This window comes from Oncorhynchus masou, chromosome 30, assembly GCF_036934945.1.
Source record: "Oncorhynchus masou masou isolate Uvic2021 chromosome 30, UVic_Omas_1.1, whole genome shotgun sequence".
NCBI lineage: Eukaryota > Metazoa > Chordata > Actinopteri > Salmoniformes > Salmonidae > Oncorhynchus > Oncorhynchus masou.
In genome coordinates this window covers 7,124,316-7,139,340 of record NC_088241.1, presented here as the reverse complement: position 1 = coordinate 7,139,340, position 15,025 = coordinate 7,124,316, and the positions used below count along the sequence as shown (strand labels likewise).

Here is a 15,025-nt window from a genome sequence, read left to right as displayed (position 1 = left end):
TGTCATTCCTGTCTCCTGCTCCCACAGCCACTGGGAAATTATTTTACGCTTAGGGGTTTGGTTTAGGGTTAGGTCTAGGCGGTAGGGTTAGGCGGTAGGGTTAGGCGGTAGGTCTAGGCGGTAGGGTTAGGCGGTAGGGTTAGGCGGTAGGGTTAGGCGGTAGGGTTAGGCGGTAGGGTTAGGCGGTAGGGTTAGGCGGTAGGGTTAGGCGGTAGGGTTAGGCGGTAGGGTTAGAGAAAATAGGATTTTGAAAGGAAATCCATTTTAGGTCTCCACAAAGACAGAAATATAAGTATGTGTGTTAAGGTCAGAGATATGAGGGAGAGACACGCTACAGAGGGAAAGATAGAGAAAGATACAAGGGGAGCAGACAGAGTGAAAGAGGAGGAAGGCTGCGATGAATTAACATTTTTTTAGAAAATATGTTTTTAAATAAAGACAAACCCTGGAATGAGTAGGTGTGTCCAAACCTTTGACTGAATAAATAAATCAATGAATTACTGGTGGGCTAAGCTCCATATCTGTTCCAATACTGTGACTCTACAGGCCTGGACACTACTAGACTATAAGGAGGATGAAACCAGAGGAAATGTGGAGAACGGGTGAGGAGAGGATAAGAGGAAGAGAAGAATGGGGTAGTGTGAGGAGAGAATAAGGAAGAAGGAGGGCAGAGGCGAGGAGGAGAAGGAAGGAGGTAGGTCTCACATCGTTAAGATGTATTAAGACCCAAAAGGAAAACACCCCCCTCCCTCCAAACCGTGATTTGCAATTAGTGTGTTAAACCAGCCTGTCCTCATCAGACCCCATCTGCAACAGACACCATGTTGATCACACCACAGTAGAGACCTTACGTAAGCCCCCACCCCAAACAGGGCGACCCCATCGCGCTTCTCACTGCTTCCAGATTATGTGTGGTTTATCAGTGCTTAGTCTAATCTGTGTTTTGTGAAGTCAGAAATACAAGAGACTCCAAGCCAGCCCATTCTAACAGTCAGGGGTGACTGGTTAGGTTAGATACTTGGCTGTTGAACTGTGTAGTTCTCTCAGGTTTTGGCTCCTATTCTGTCCTGAGTGAAGCAATTGCATTGCAATGTGTCACCTGTGTATTATTCTAGACTGTACAGATTCGTCCAAAGTGTATGTCAAAGTCTGTTGCGTTGTTGTCAGTGAGTAAATGGTGTTTTACGGTGTGTGTGTGTAGCTGAGAGGTAGATCAGGCCCAGCCTGGGGGATGATACTTTACAGCCTGAGGCCTGGGTGGATGTTTTACTGGCTCGTTACACTACAGGGTCATGTTATAATAAGAGTAAGGCTGGGGTCATCACCAAAATAGCTTGAATTGGTGTTTCAGTATATGGGGGTCATTGCCGTAACGGTGAGGCCCTAATGGGTGTTAGGGTCAGTGCCATAACAGACCTGAGTTGGTGTCCATAAATGATGGGCTTCAGAGTCACCTGTGATAGGCTGCATGTGGTCAGACTAGTTATACAGTAGGGAGGGACAACTGACCTTTTTGACTGGAACAGTTCTCTCATGATTTGTTTTAAATCGCTCCTGTACTATTTGTAGAAACAAATATGTGCACATTTATCTTCTGTTTATGCCAGCCTCATTTATCATAACCATTATAGATAACAAATCTTAATTGCCAAATTGCCTCATATATATTCAGTCAATAAAAAAACAAGTGCCATTTAAGATGAATGTATTGAAACTGTAATATCGCCAGGTTATATTATATTGTGGAACACAATCTTCAAAAAGGTAGTGACCTCAGCAATGTGGTGCTTGCTTGAAGAAGCCTATGGTTGTGCAATGCCATAGCATAGTTTTGTTCATTTAGCAGACAAGATGCTCTTAACGCAGTCAAGACAACTATTTTATAAAAACGGATGTAATATAAGGTAACAGAATAGTGCCAAGCGATTTGCATCTCCCGCCTGGAACATTAATTCTCAGAGTGATCATTTGAAACTGGTCTACATTTTTCAAGGTTACAATCAAAAATCTGTCCTCTTTTTGATATACAGACGTTGGATTTAGTGTATTATGCCTGTTCCTTGGAATTTTCTAAATTGATTAACAATACATTGAACACTGCATGGGGATGAGTTCTGTGCAGGACATCTGTTTGGTGAGGAGGCCTGGACTTGGTAGAATATTTTGTTTTCATTCATTTTTACAATATAGCCAATTTTGACTTTGTGGCTGTGGTAACCAGTGACAACCGCAAAGTACCCTAAGCAGAAAATGACAAAATTATTCAGAAACTGCAGCTCATTGTTGGAATATTATTTCTGGGAAAGGGAATTTAAGGAGCAGCATTGTGTGATGCTTGGCAAGATTTATTTTTTGTTGTGTCCTGCAAATGCACATGTACAAATAGAACATTAGTTAAAGCAAATTAACGTTGTCTTCAAGAGAAAATGTTGGCCAAATAGATTTACAGTATTAAAAAAATTAAAAAAAGAATCTCTGGTAAAGATTGGGTTGATGTCAGTTTGAGTACTAAACTTGTCATGCTCATCCCTTTTATTCGGTGTATGGGTGATTGACGTGATAGGCTACATGTAGTCAGAGTAGCAGTTATACAGTGTATGGGTGGATTGACATGTGATAGGCTACATGTGGTCAGAGCAGCGGTTACACAGTGGATGGGTGATTGACATGTGATAGGCTACATGTAGTCAGAGTAGCAGTTATACAGTGGATGGGTGATTGACATGTGATAGGCTACATGTGGTCAGAGCAGCGGTTACACAGTGGATGGGTGATTGACATGTGATAGGCTACATGTGGTCAGAGCAGCGGTTACACAGTGGATGGGTGATTGACATGTGATAGGCTACATGTAGTCAGAGCAGCAGTTACACAGTGGATGGGTGATTGACATGTGATAGGCTACATGTAGTCAGAGTAGCAGTTATACAGTGGATGGGTGATTGACATGTGATAGGCTACATGTGGTCAGAGCAGCGGTTACACAGTGGATGGGTGATTGACATGTGATAGGCTACATGTGGTCAGAGCAGCGGTTACACAGTGGATGGGTGATTGACATGTGATAGGCTACATGTAGTCAGAGCAGCAGTTATACAGTGGATGGGTGATTGACATGTGATAGGCTACATGTGGTCAGAGTAGCAGTTATACAGTGGATGGGTGATTGACATGTGATAGGCTACATGTGGTCAGAGTAGCAGTTATACAGTGGATGGGTGATTGACATGTGATAGGCTACATGTGGTCAGAGCAGCGGTTACACAGTGGATGGGTGATTGACATGTGATAGGCTACATGTGGTCAGAGCAGCGGTTACACAGTGGATGGGTGATTGACATGTGATAGGCTACATGTAGTCAGAGCAGCGGTTATACAGTGGATGGGTGATTGACATGTGATAGGCTACATGTAGTCAGAGTAGCAGTTACACAGTGGATGGGTGATTGACATGTGATAGGCTACATGTGGTCAGAGCAGCGGTTATACAGTGGATGGGTGATTGACATGTGATAGGCTACATGTAGTCAGAGCAGCGGTTACACAGTGGATGGGTGATTGACATGTGATAGGCTACATGTAGTCAGAGTAGCAGTTACACAGTGGATGGGTGATTGACATGTGATAGGCTGCATGTAGTCAGAGTAGCAGTTATACAGTGTATGGGTGATTGACATGTGATAGGCTACATGTAGTCAGAGCAGCGGTTACACAGTGGATGGGTGATTGACATGTGATAGGCTACATGTAGTCAGAGTAGCAGTTATACAGTGGATGGGTGATTGACATGTGATAGGCTACATGTAGTCAGAGCAGCGGTTATACAGTGCATGGGGAAGCCATACGGGGCCATGGAGGTCAATGCCATAACAGTATAAGGGGCTTTTGTTTGGGGTGTTTGAGTGAACAATCTTTTTTGCTTAGTCACTGCCATTACATGGGCAATATTATCACCGCCATGGCAGGAATATGGGGTTTGAGATGGTGTCAATAGAGTCCATGTGCTTTCTGGTCACTGCCGAAACAGTGTATTGGGAGATAGGGTCAGTGCCAATACGATAGGCCTACAGTATACAGTGTATTGGGAGATAGGGTCAGTGCCAATACGATAGGCCTACAGTATACAGTGTATTGGAGATAGGGTCCGTGCCAATACGATAGGCCTACAGAATACAGTGTATTGGGAGATAGGGTCCGTGCGAATACGATAGGCCTACAGAATACAGTGCTTTAGGGGCTGGAGCTGGTGCCATAGTCATAACAGCCAGTTTAGACAGGTGTGAGAGACATGGTCATGTCAAGCAGACTGAGTTGATGAAATGTTGACCGTGCACAACGTAACAATAAACCTATATCTGGGGCCGAAGCCAGAGCTTGGAGAGGAATTGGGGCCTGGATCACTGCCATAAGACAGACATGTGCATTAGGATCCTTGTGTAAACAGCACATTGGGCTGGACACGCTTGGTGTTATTGAGTTTCCTTACCGGAGTGCCCTGCTCAGCTTGTCGTAGTTCATCTGGGGTTTGCACTTGCGGGCCCCCCATAACCGGGCCACCTCGTCAGGGTCCTTGATGACAAACTCTCCATAGTCCCCCTGCCAGGCGATGACATCATGGTACTCCTCCTTCCTCAGCAGCTCCAGGATGAAGTGCCACAGCTGGATCTGTCGCGAGCCGGGGCTCGACTCGGGTTTGTAGGCCCAGTCTGGAAAGGCAAACCCTGGGGAGGAGGGGGGAGACCAGGGAGAAGGGAGTTAGCCTGGAGGTCCGTGGAGCACAGCCATACTGATGGACTGAGACAATTAGCCTTCATAGAGGACAGCACGTTCAGAAAGGCTATGCTCTCAGTCTAAATGTTCACTTATTTCGAAACAGTAGGCAGCACATAAAAAAACAAACATTTGGGCCAATAGCGGAGTCACAGCTGTTTAGTTGCAGGGCATGACATGAATATTGATTCCAACTCCAACAAGAGGAGAGAGGTTGCCGCTTGCCATGTCAGGTGTTCTCAGGTGCAGAGTGGAACATGTGTTCTAGAAGGTGTGTTCTAGAAGAGGAAAGAGGATTAGTGAGGCCTACTTGTGTTCAGTCTTTTAGTTCTCTGTCTGTAGCTTAGGGATGTATTTGGGATCCATCTGTACACCAGTCTGTTTCTGTTTCTACTGTTATTAACTTCTTGGATATAGGGGGCGCTATTTTAATTTTTGGATGAAAAACGTTCCCGTTTTTAAAAAGATATTTTGTCACGAAAAGATGCTCGACTATGCATATAATTGACAGCTTTGGAAAGAAAACACTGACGTTTCCAAAACTACAAAGATATTGTCTGCGAGTGCCACAGAACTGATGTTACAGGCGAAACACAGATAAAAATCCAATCAGGAAGTGCCGCATTTTTTGAAACAGCCTCATGCCAATGACTCCTTACATGGCTGTGAAGGAGCTAGGCTGTGAAGGAGCTAGGAGTCAGCTTACGTTTTCCCCTAGGTGTCTGCAGCATTGTGACGTCTATGATTACGCTCCTGGATACGGGATTGCTCGTCGCTAGAGGTTAAGGCGTACACAGTGCTGCACATCATCGAGTGTGGCTGCTTGTCACTCACACCTGCCTGACCTGGCCTCTTCTCTGCCCTCTTCCACTCTACTTTGTGTTGTATCTGACTCACGGTAGACTGGGTGTAGAAACCACAACAGTCCTGTCACCGTCACTGCTAGGGCGTCCACCCAACCACAGCAAGTCCTGTCACCGTCACTGCTAGGGCGTCCACCCAACCACAACAGTCCTGTCACCGTCACTGCTAGGGCATCCACCCAACCACAACAGTCCTGTCACCGTCACTGCTAGGGCATCCACCCAACCACAGCAGTCCTGTCACCGTCACTGCTAGGGCGTCCACCCAACCACAGCAGTCCTGTCACCGTCACTGCTAGGGCGTCCACCCAACCACAACAGTCCTGTCACCGTCACTGCTAGGGCGTCCACCCAACCACAACAGTCCTGTCACCGTCACTGCTAGGGCATCCACCCAACCACAACAGTCAAGTCACCGTCACTGCTAGGGCGTCCACCCAACCACAACAGTCCTGTCACCGTCACTGCTAGGGCATCCACCCAACCACAACAGTCCTGTCACCGTCACTGCTAGGGCATCCACCCAACCACAACAGTCCTGTCACCGTCACTGCTAGGGCATCCACCCAACCACATTCCTGTCACCGTCACTGCTAGGGCATCCACCCAACCACAAGAGTCCTGTCACCGTCACTGCTAGGGCGTCCACCCAACCACAACAGTCTTGTCACCGTCACTGCTAGGGCGTCCACCCAACCACAACAGTCCTGTCACCGTCACTGCTAGGGCGTCCACCCAACCACAACAGTCCTGTCACCGTCACTGCTAGGGCGTCCACCCAACCACAACAGTCCTGTCACCGTCACTGCTAGGGCGTCCACCCAACCACAACAGTCCTGTCACCGTCACTGCTAGGGCGTCCACCCAACCACAACAGTCCTGTCACCGTCACTGCTAGGGCATCCACCCAACCACAACAGTCCTGTCACCGTCACTGCTAGGGCATCCACCCAACCACAACAGTCCTGTCACCGTCACTGCTAGGGCGTCCACCCAACCACAACAGTCCTGTCACCGTCACTGCTAGGCGTCCACCCAACCACAACAGTCCTGTCACCGTCACTGCTAGGGCATCCACCCAACCACAACAGTCCTGTCACCGTCACTGCTAGGGCGTCCACCCAACCACAACAGTCCTGTCACCGTCACTGCTAGGGCGTCTACCCAACCACAACAGTCCTGTCACCGTCACTGCTAGGGCATCCACCCAACCACAACAGTCCTGTCACCGTCACTGCTAGGGCATCCACCCAACCACAACAGTCCTGTCACCGTCACTGCTAGGGCATCCACCCAACCACAACAGTCCTGTCACCGTCACTGCTAGGGCGTCCACCCAACCACAACAGTCCTGTCACCGTCACTGCTAGGGCATCCACCCAACCACAACAGTCCTGTCACCGTCACTGCTAGGGCATCCACCCAACCACAACAGTCCTGTCACCGTCACTGCTAGGGCATCCACCCAACCACAACAGTCCTGTCACCGTCACTGCTAGGGCATCCACCCAACCACAACAGTCCTGTCACCGTCACTGCTAGGGCGTCCACCCAACCACAACAGTCCTGTCAACGTCACTGCTAGGGCATCCACCCAACCACAACAGTCCTGTCACCGTCACTGCTAGGGCATCCACCCAACCACAACAGTCCTGTCACCGTCACTGCTAGGGCGTCCACCCAACCACAACAGTCCTGTCACCGTCACTGCTAGGGCATCCACCCAACCACAACAGTCCTGTCACCGTCACTGCTAGGGCGTCCACCCAACCACAACAGTCCTGTCACCGTCACTGCTAGGGCGTCCACCCAACCACAACAGTCCTGTCACCGTCACTGCTAGGGCATCCACCCAACCACAACAGTCCTGTCACCGTCACTGCTAGGGCGTCCACCCAACCACAACAGTCCTGTCACCGTCACTGCTAGGGCGTCCACCCAACCACAACAGTCCTGTCACCGTCACTGCTAGGGCATCCACCCAACCACAACAGTCCTGTCACCGTCACTGCTAGGGCGTCCACCCAACCACAACAGTCCTGCGCCGGAAACGCTCACTGATCTCCCTGCCGTGATACTACTCTAATAGTGAACACACACACGACCACAACATTGGCTCTCTATGTCTGTGGAATACTATTCATAATGAAAACCTCTCCATCTCTTTTCCCTGATTCTGTCACTCTTTCCTACTGACAGAGGAAACAACACGACCTAGTCCTCCCTCCCCCAAATGTACAACGGAAACTCAAAGTGTGAAAGGCGGAAACAGACTGTGGGTGTGGGCACATGTTCATGAGTGTTTGTTTGTTTGTCTGCCTGCTTGACTGACCTTGATGTAAATGTGTATTCAAGATTGAGAATAAGCCAGTGTGTGAGTGAATGAGTGTACATACATGAGGCTTGAATGACGAGTTGAATGCACTTGAGAGGCTATTTCCTCACATGTGGTCATGAAGATGTGACAAATCTGAGCCAGACTGGGTGTTCGCATCACCGGAGTGTTACATAGTTTAAATCAGAGAGAAACACGGATCACCTACTGTTCAATATGACGAACATCCTCTCTACATAACCATTACTCTGCCTGAGAAGAACAGGAGTCCATAGTTCCGTGATAAATATCAGGCCAAGTCAATGCCGACCAATCCCATTCATCGGGGTTTGAGGCCTCCAACTTTCTCCTGATTCACGTGGCAGGATCTATACATCACATAACATGGCGTTACGGAATTAGCTTAACTTTAGACCGCATTTGTATGAGGTCTAGCTACATCATGGGCGTGTATGACATCACGACAGCAGAAAAGTCACTACTAGTACAGATCAAATCAATTTAATTAGCCCTTCTTACATCAGCTGATATCTCAAAGTGCTGTACAGAAACCCAGCCTAAATACCCAAACAACAAGCAATGCAGGTGTAGAAGCCCGGTGGCTAGGAAAAACTCCCTAGAAAGGCCAAAACCCAGGAAGAAACCTAGAGAGGAACCAGGCTATGCGGGGTGGCCAGTCCTCTTCTGGCTGTGCCGGGTGGAGATTATAACAGAACATGGCCAGGATGTTCAAATGTTCATAAATGACCAGCAGGGTCAGATAATAATAATCACAGTGGTTGTAGAGGGTGCAACAGGTCAGCACCTCAGGAGTAAATGTCAGTTGGCTTTTCATAGCCGATCATTGAGAGATGAGCCCTGAAAATCATAAAAATAACCAAATGTAGCTCGATGTTCGAGATACTTTGTAGACGATGGACTGATTGACAGATAGATAATAATCGGCACCATGCTATGCAGTGCCACCATTTAGACCCTGTTATCTAACGCCCTTCACTACGTCAATACATAGCATCTGGCAACCATCATAGAGCCACACTCAAAATATATGTGCCAGATCTGCTTTATGTAGTTCTATGTGGGCTTAAATAGGTCTGCCTTGGTGAACCAGATTGACTAACTGAATAAGGGCAGTTTGGAGAGTTCTCAATTATTGACAGATTTCTTTTTTATATATATTTTGTTTCCGAAACTCAGCTTTGATAGGATGACAGTGACACAGACAACAGACTACACTCACATCGCGTGTCAGGTCAACAGGTGAAATGGATCCCTGGTAAGTAGATAGAGACAAACTCTGCATGCCAACCTCCGAACAAAGACTACAAAACCAATCATCATCACACGTACAGATATGGAGACAGCATACCGTGTGTGTAAATAACAGGGTAAACACCCCCCCCCCCCCAAACAGCCAGCTAAACAGGGGATGAAAGCACCAGTGTGAGTTGTAATATCAGTGTAAAGTGATCTTGGTAGGAAACCATGTCTCAGCAACCAGAGCCCAGTAGTGTGTTGTGATACGGGACAGACATGTCTTCTCTACAGGGATTCTGAGGAAAATAGAGCCACAACAGGTGCCTTTTCATCACACGCCAAGGCTGGGTCCTATATGTTACACCCAGAGGCTAAACCTGCCCTGAGTCACCGTGGATCAGTTATCACAAGAGGCTGCTCATACTGACACAAGAAACAGAGACCACGACACACACACACACACACACACACATCATGACATGTCCACAGGTCTGTTTGATGAGGTTTTAAGCGACCCTACAGTGGGCTGTGTGAGAAAGACGTGTACGTGTGTGTGTCAGAATGCATCAATGCCATGCAGGAGAAAAGCAGTGTGGGACCTCACCCCCCAGACTTAACCTCTCTGACTTCTACTCCTCCTGCCCATCCTCCTCTCCTCTATCCATCTCTGGTGCTCTCTTTCCCTCCTGGGGGAGACACCAGATAGCCATTACAGCACAGAGAGGTGCCAGACACACACACCCTATCAATAATGCAGCAGCTAGGCTGTGTGTGTGTGGAGGAGAGGGGGGGGGGGGGGGGCTAATCTCTGCCCTGGGACCCTAGAGCTCTGGGTGTGGAGGGGTGTTAGTAAGTGAGAATATATAAAGGGGAGGGGGGAGGTGGGAGGGGGTGGTAAGTAGCTACAACTTTTGGTTGGGGGATGGAGGGAGTCCCGGCGGGGGCTGAAAGAGAAGGAGGGAAGAGGAGACAGGGTGAGTCCTAGGGCAAGGAGAGAGAAAGGGGGAGGAGGGAGAGTGGGAAACAAGAGTGTGAAGAGAGAGAGACAATGGTTGAAGTGGGGGTTGGGGAAAGAGGGGGTATAAAGAGGGGGATGAGATCATAGCTCGTCTGGTAGTCTGTTGTCACCCAGGTCACATTGCTTACCCCCCTCCCTTGTTCTCCCTCTCTATCGCTGCGGATGCCCGTCTTCCTCTGTGTGATCTCTTTGGCAGGCCTTTTCTAGACTTCTAACGCTGGAGTTATTTCAACTATGTAGAGGGACCAACTACAATGACCTCTAAACAGCCCAGCGAGAGAGAGAGAGAGAGAGAGAGAGAGAGAGAGAAATGAGGGGGAAAATGGAGAGGAAAAAGTGAATGATAGCGAGAAGGAGAGTAACGTGCCATATCCAATCGCTGACAACCAAGTACACATAACCATCTCCTACCCTCATCCCAAGTGGTGCAGCGGTCAGAGAGACAGAGACAGAGAGACATAGAGAGAAGGAGAGTCACTGTTCACAAACACACCCCACAGAGCCACAGGACAGAAACACAATTAGACCCAACCAAATCATGAGAAAACAAAAAGAGAAATACTTAACACATTGGAAAGAATTAACAAAAAAACTGAGCAAACTAGAATGCTATTTGGCCCTAAACAGAGAGTACACAGTGGCAGAATACCTGACCACTGTGACTGACACAAACTTAAGGAAAGTTTTGACTATGTACAGACTCAGTGAGCTATTGCTATTGAGAAAGGCCTCCGTAGGCAAGCATGGCTCTCAAGAGAAGACAGGCTATGTGCTCACTGCCCACAAAATGAGATGGAAACTGAGCTGCACTTCCTAACCTCCTGCCCAATGTATGACCATATTAGAGACACATATGTCCCTCAGATTACACAGATCCACAAAGAATTACAAAACAAACCTGATTTTGATAAACTCCCATATCTACTGGGTGAAACACCACAGTGTGCCATCACAGCAGCAATATTTGTGACCTGCTGCCACAAGAAAAGGCCAACCAGTGAAGAACAAACACCATTGTAAATACAACCCATATTTATGTTTATTTATTTTCAATGTTGTACTTTAACCATTTGTACATCGCGACAACACTGTGTATATACATCATATTACTTTTGAATTGTCTTTATTCTTTTGAAACTTCTGTATGTTAAATGTTTAGAGAGAGAGAGAGCAAGAGAGAGACAGACAGAGCAAGAGAGGGAGACAGACAGAGCGAGAGAGAGAGAGAGAGAGACAGACAGAGCGAGAGAGAGAGAGAGAGAGAGAGAGAGAGCGAGAGAGAGAGAGACAGAGCGAGAGAGAGAGACAGAGCGAGAGACAGAGCGAGAGAGAGACAGTGCGAGAGAGAGACAGTGCGAGAGAGAGAGACAGAGCGAGAGAGACAGACAGAGCGAGAGAGAGAGAGAGACAGACACAGAGCGAGAGAGAGACAGACAGAGCGAGAGAGAGAGAGACAGACAGAGCGATAGAGAGAGAGACAGACAGAGCGAGAGAGAGAGAGACAGACAGAGCGAGAGAGAGACAGACAGACAGAGCGAGAGAGAGACAGACAGACAGACAGAGCGAGAGAGAGACAGACAGACAGACAGAGCGAGAGAGAGACAGACAGACAGACAGAGCGAGAGAGAGACAGACAGACAGACAGAGCGAGAGAGAGACAGACAGACAGAGCGAGAGAGACAGACAGACAGACAGACAGACAGACAGACAGAGACAGACAGACAGACAGACAGACAGACAGACAGACAGACAGACAGACAGACAGACAGACAGACAGACAGACAGACAGACAGACAGACAGAGCGAGAGAGAGAGACAGACAGACAGAGCGAGAGAGAGAGACAGACAGACAGAGCGAGAGAGAGAGAGACATGGAGGTGGAGGAGTACTGGTGGCCTTGGAGGGACAAAAATAGACCCATACATACACTGGGGTTATTGTTCCACAGAGAGAGAACGAGAGAGCATGAGGGGGGAAGGAGAGAGAGAGAGATGTTGAGAAGTGCTGCGAGAGGGGGAGGAGGTTCGAGAAACAGGAGACAAAGACAAACATAACCATACACTCAGTGGCCAGTTTATTAGTTACACCCATCTAGTACTGGGACGGACCCCCCCAGTAGCCATAAAAGGATGCACCTGGTCAGCAACAATGTTCAGATACACTGTGGCGTTCAAACATTGATAAATTGGTATGAAAAAGGGACCTAACATGTGCTAGGAAAACTGTCCGGACACCATTAAACCAGCAGCAACTTGCTTTAAGCACCAGCTGTCAGAGCAGCTCACAGATTACTGCACCTGTACATAGCCCATCTATAATTTAGCCCAAACAACTACCTCTTTCCCTACTGTATTTAATTTATTAATTTATTTATTTTGCTCCTTTGCACCCCATTATTTTTATTTCTACTTTGCACATTCTTCCACTGCAAATCTACCATTCCAGTGTTTTACTTGCTATATTGTATTTACTTTGCTACCATGGCCTTTTTTTTGCCTTTACCTCCCTTATCTCACCTCACTTGCTCACATCGTATATAGACTTGTTTATACTGTATTATTGACTGTATGTTTGTTTTACTCCTTGTGTAACTCTGTGTTGTTGTATGTGTCGAACTGCTTTGCTTTATCTTGGCCAGGTCGCAATTGTAAATAAGAACTTGTTCTCAACTTGCCTACCTGGTTAAATAAAGGTTATATAAATATATAAATAAATAAAGCAGCCTGTACCGTTGACACCAGGCAGGATGGGGCCATGGACTCATGCTGCTTACCCCCAAATCCTGACTCTGCCATCAACAATTTGCAACAGGAACCAGGATTCGTCGGACCAGGCAAATTATTTCCACTCCTCCATTGTCCAGTGTTGGTGATGGCGAGCCTACTGGAGCTGCTTCTTCTTGTTTTTAGCTGATAGGAGTGGAACCCGGTGTGGTTGTCTGCTGCAATAGCCCATCTGTGACAAGGACCGATGAGTTGTGCGTTCTGAGATGCCGTTCTGTACACCACTGTTGTACTGTGCTGTTATTTGCACCGTTTGTGGCCCGTTTGTTAGCTAGCCCCATTCTTGCCATTCTCCTCCGACCTCTGATCAACACAGGACTACCACTGACTGGATGTTGTTTGTTTGTCGCACCATTCTCCGTAAACCCTAGACACCGTTGTGCGTGAAAAGCCCAGGAGGCCCGCCAATTCTGAGATACTGGAACCAGCGCACCTGGCAACGACCATCACACCACACTCAGTCTCTTAGGTTACTGGTTTTGCCCATTCTAATGCTCAATCAAATAGTAACTGAAAGCCTCAATGCCTGCCTGCCTGCGTTATATAGCGGACCACGTGGTTCACTGTCTGTAGGAGCGAACCATTTTTTGTAAACGGGGTGGTGTACTTAATAAACGGACCACTGAATATTCCCATTTTACACCCGCATGCACACTACAGCCTACAGCTACACCCTACACACCATAACCTTCCTGGAAATCTGCTGGGGAATATTCAGCAAGATGAAACGTTTACAATGTCACAGATAAAAACGTAATGAATATAGCAGACTGGATTCCCTATTCTACATGACAGACAGACTGAGCCCGGAGTTGGACCCCGTTACCAGAGCCCGGAGTTGGACCCCGTTACCAGAGCCCGGAGTTGGACCCCGTTACCAGAGCCCGGAGTTGGACCCCGTTACTAGAGCCCGGAGTTGGACCCCGTTACTAGAGCCCGGAGTTGGACCCCGTTACTAGAGCCCGGAGTTGAACCCCGTTACTAGAGCCCGGAGTTGAACCCCGTTACTAGAGCCTGGAGTTGGACCCCGTTACCAGAGCCCGGAGTTGGACCCCGTTACCAGAGCCCGGAGTTGGACCCCGTTACTAGAGCCCGGAGTTGGACCCCGTTACTAGAGCCCGGAGTTGGACCCCGTTACTAGAGCCCGGAGTTGGACCCCGTTACCAGAGCCCGGAGTTGGACCCCGTTACTAGAGCCCGGAGTTGGACCCCGTTACTAGAGCCTGGAGTTGAACCCTGTTACGAGAGCCTGGACTTCTTCCTGCCAAGGTCAGGATCATGTTTAATGCCAACTTGCCAACATAAGGAACTAAATGATCATGAGAGAATTGCGGCATTAGTTGATGTGATGGTGCCTTGGAGACCAGGCTGCAGGGGAACGGACTCTGACGACCCCAGTGGCACCTAATCATATGGGGCAGAATATTTAACTGGAGTTACTCTCTCAACACACACACACACACACACACACACACACACACACACACACACACACACACACCACCCCATTGTCCCAGTGGGGTTTGGGGCAGCAGAATAATATTGTGTCAGTAAAGCTGGTGGTGGATCTCTGAGGTGCTGCCGGGTATATTTATTACCTTCACCAGAGTAACACTACGCTCCCAAGACATTCCCCTCACACACACACACACACATACATATATACACCCACACACACTCAAGCACATACACACGCACACTCAAGCACATACACACGCACACTCAAGCACATACACACACCAGCCTCCTTAGGGACAGACAGCAAGTGCCTCCCTCTTTCTCTCCCTCCCACCATTTCACATATTGGTGTTAATGTACTCCTGTAGCTCTGGGCAGACATGGAGCTGTCAGTTGACTTTTCACCGCTCTCCTCCTCTCTTCCCAACATGTTGTACTGGGCTGTGTGTTTTCTGTGTGTGCATATTGTGTAACTATGTAAATGCAAGATACTGTGTTAGTGACTGTGTGACCCATTGGGCTCCTGAGTGACGCAGCGGTCT

At 48.1% G+C, this 15,025-nt stretch overlaps 1 pseudogene; it reads right to left on the bottom strand.

The window, feature by feature from the left end:
• The window catches only part of LOC135521941 (ETS domain-containing transcription factor ERF-like), a 72,802-nt pseudogene that overhangs the window by 19,314 nt on the left and 38,463 nt on the right, over positions 1-15,025 (bottom strand).